This window comes from Triticum dicoccoides, chromosome 7B (assembly GCF_002162155.2).
Source record: "Triticum dicoccoides isolate Atlit2015 ecotype Zavitan chromosome 7B, WEW_v2.0, whole genome shotgun sequence".
NCBI lineage: Eukaryota > Viridiplantae > Streptophyta > Magnoliopsida > Poales > Poaceae > Triticum > Triticum dicoccoides.
In genome coordinates, this window is record NC_041393.1 from 734,308,899 (window position 1) to 734,312,288 (window position 3,390).

Below are 3,390 nucleotides of genomic sequence, written 5' to 3' on the forward strand. Positions count from 1 at the left end.
TCGTACTGTCATGATTCAAAATGAATAGATTGGAAGTTTTCACGCAAAAGAAAAAAAAATCAAGTTAATCATAACAGTAAGTGGAATCTGCCGCAATCACAAGCAGATGAATTGTGAAGTATTGGTCGATCTGTTTGGTTCATGAAACGCGTCCAGCATTTCGAGCCATGCATGATGCGCTAGGCGAAAACGAAGGCCGGGCTTTATTAATCTGAGCCTGTTCATTCACAGGTGCGCGACGCGCAAGGTGTGCAACACATCAAAGACGCTCATGGTCCCGCTGATGTTGCTCCCATCAGATCCTCGAGCAGCCGGCGGAGGTCACGGTGGGAGGATCCTCCTTCCGCCATGGCTGCGCGAGCCTTCACGGCGAGGCCCGTTGCCCAGCCCTTCGCCGCGTCCCCTGCTCCTCCCGGGCGCATGAACGCCACTAACGACCGTGCCACCGCCTCGGCGGGGACAAGCTCGTTCTCTTCGTACCGGGTGCTCCGCACGCCGGCCCCATCCGGCCGCAGACGCTCCCCGATCCCGAGCACCCCCGTGAGCAGCCTCTCGGTGATGAACTGCTCGAACACCACCGGCCACGTGAGCGCCGGCACGCCTGCCGCCGCCGTCTCCAGGACGGAGTTCCACCCGCAGTGCGTCACGAAAGCCCCCACCGCCGGGTGCGCCAGGATAGCCGTCTGCGGAGCCCAGGCCGTGACCAGCTTCCCTCTGTCTCCGACGCGCTCCTCCCACCCCTCCGGCGGGCTCCAATTTTGCGCCCTCACCACCCACATGAACGACTTCCCGGAGGCCTCCATCCCGAGAGCAAGCTCGTGCAGCTGAGCGTCTGAGACGTGGACTAAGCTGCCGAAGCACAGGTACACCACCGACCGGTCTGGCTTCATCTCGAGCCAGTCGATGCACCACCGCGATGAGTCGCCGGCCGGTGGTGGTGGGGGTGATTGCAGCGAGAGGGGGCCAAGGAAGTAGGCGCGCTTCACGTAGCCCTGCTTACGTACATCTCGCAGTACGGCTGCGGCAGCTCCGAGAATGTGTTGACGGCGATGCCAAAGAAGTCGGCCTTCGCGGCGAAGAATCTCTTGGTCATGGAGTCCAGGGCTGGCTCTGGGATTTCAAAGGCCCCAGGGCGGACTCCACCAATGGGCCCAATAGAGAGAGAGATCCGATTTGATACATGAATGAATACAGTTATTATGAAGTCACAAAGACTAATAATTTTTTCATTAGAATGAAATATCTGATAATATTTTTGCATTTGTTCCAAACCAAGTATCATAGAAGCTACAACGCATAAAAAGAAAGAGAAATAGCATGCTAACAAACCAGACCTCGAAGCCTCCAGTAATTATGATTCAGCAACATGATTACTATAAAATGAGAGAGGACACTGACCTCTCCTCCAGTATCATTAGAACGTTGTAGCAACTTAGCAAACTCAAAGCCTCCAAAACAAGGCTATCTGATCTGATATCTGAATGACCAAGTGACACTGACCGAGGCTGACTAACTCCTCCACGAACAATCGAACAAACCGAGCAATTTGAGAGTCTGGCACGCTAACGAATGGATGCAGTTGCAAGTGATGTAAAAAGAAAGTAAAATCAGACACCTGATTTAGATTTTTAGATTGAGAACACGAAAAGATTGAACCCAGCAGGCATAATCTGCTCGCAAAGTTTTTAATCTGCGAAGTATTACCTGTTGATCTTGATCTCTCCTCGATTTCTTGCCGACTTTGATCGCTCCAACTCTCTGTGACCTTGCATGATTTGGGAATTAGGGATTCCAGTCAGGCGAGTGGGCGGCTGGGCGAGGACTCCGTGCGTGATTCGCTCGACAGAAAACGAAGCCTCAACCTTCTGAACCTGGACGTTCCTTCTTCCACCGTGTTCAGGCCTTGCCTGGGCAGCTGGGCTGGCTGGGCCTTTTTCCCTTTTTTTCCTTTACACTGCCCTATACACTGTACCAGATTATATGGGCCCCTATTTTGGCCGGGCCCCGGGCCGTCGCCCCTCTTGCCCTGGGCCAGAGCCGGCCCTGATGGAGTCATCGGCCACCTGCTGGCTCCTCAAGAGTTCCGGCAGCTCGGTCAAGGGTATCCGTATGTCAGGGCACGGAAACTCCGGGATGGTCGTGACAGCCTCGGGCTTGCCTCCACTGAACGCGAGGTGACGCATGGCGAGGGCCGGGAAGGCGCCGATGACGTTAAACTGAATGCACGGCACGCCGAGCTCGTCGGCGAGGCCGGCGTTCCAGACGAAGTGCACGTCTGTGACGAGCGCGTCCGGCGACTGCGCCCGGATGAGCGTCTCCTGGGCGGGACGCATCAGGGCCTCGTTGAACGCGGCGGCGTCGATACGCCACGCGTCGCCCGGCGCGGCCAGGCCAGGGTTCTCGACGCCCTTGGGAAGGCCGTCCACGGCCGGAAACTGGTACGTGGCTACCTTGACCCCCGCGGCCGCATGCCCATGCCGTTGCAGCAGCGAGTGGAGGAGCGGTTCGTTCGCCGGGGTGACCGCGATGGTGGCCTCAACGGCGGCGTCTGCGCTGGCCGTGCATAGGCGGACGGCAAGGTCGGTGAAGGGCCCGATGTGGCTGGTCGCGAAGAAAGGGAGGAGCAGGACGCGCAGTTTCTTGCTGCTGCTGCTCACAGCGGCCATTTTTGTTGGCGGAGGTTCGTGGTTAATCGGGAGAAAAGAGGCGTTTTGGCACGACCTTCTGTTAGAGTTTGAGTAGTTTACTTCATGTAATCTCAACTTATCCCTATCCTTCTCTCCCGTATCCTTCTCTGTCTCTTAATCGAATCAGATTGGAGTCCTCCCTGGTTTCTTTCTTGTACGCCACGGCAAGGCATTGTTGCCCCATATAAATATACACGATGCGGCTCCCTTGAGGAGTAGGAACGCTTATACCAAATCTTACATGGTATACAGAGCTAGCCTCTTCCCTATCATCTAGCAACACAAAAAATTCAGAATCCTAGCGCCCTTCCATCGTCATCGTCATGAGCTCCAGCGCCGTCGGCCTCAACCTCGGCGCCCCACCAACAGAGAAGCTCGCGAGGGGGAATTATCTCCTATGGAAGGCGCAAGTTCTGCCGGCCCTGCGAGGTGCACAGGTGACCGGTCTTCTCGACGGCAGCGATGCAGCGCCGCCGAAAACAGTGGAGGTCGCTAAGGCGGACAAGACCACGCCCATCGAGCCGAATCCACTGTATGGCCCATGGATTGCCAAGGATCAGCAGGTCCTAAGTTATCTGCTAAATTCGCTCACTCCAGAAATCGTCGCGCAAGTTATCGGTAAGGAAAGTACCCTTGACCTATGGACTGCTCTTACCACGATCTTTGCTGCGCAGTCGCAATCGCGAATAACAAACCTGAGGAT

The 3,390-nt window shown here is 56.0% G+C and overlaps 1 pseudogene; it reads right to left on the reverse strand.

Moving 5' to 3' along the window:
- Nucleotides 1-269: 269 nt before the first annotated feature.
- On the reverse strand, nt 270-2,666 carry LOC119339593 (annotated as a pseudogene).
- Nucleotides 2,667-3,390: the final 724 nt, after the last annotated feature.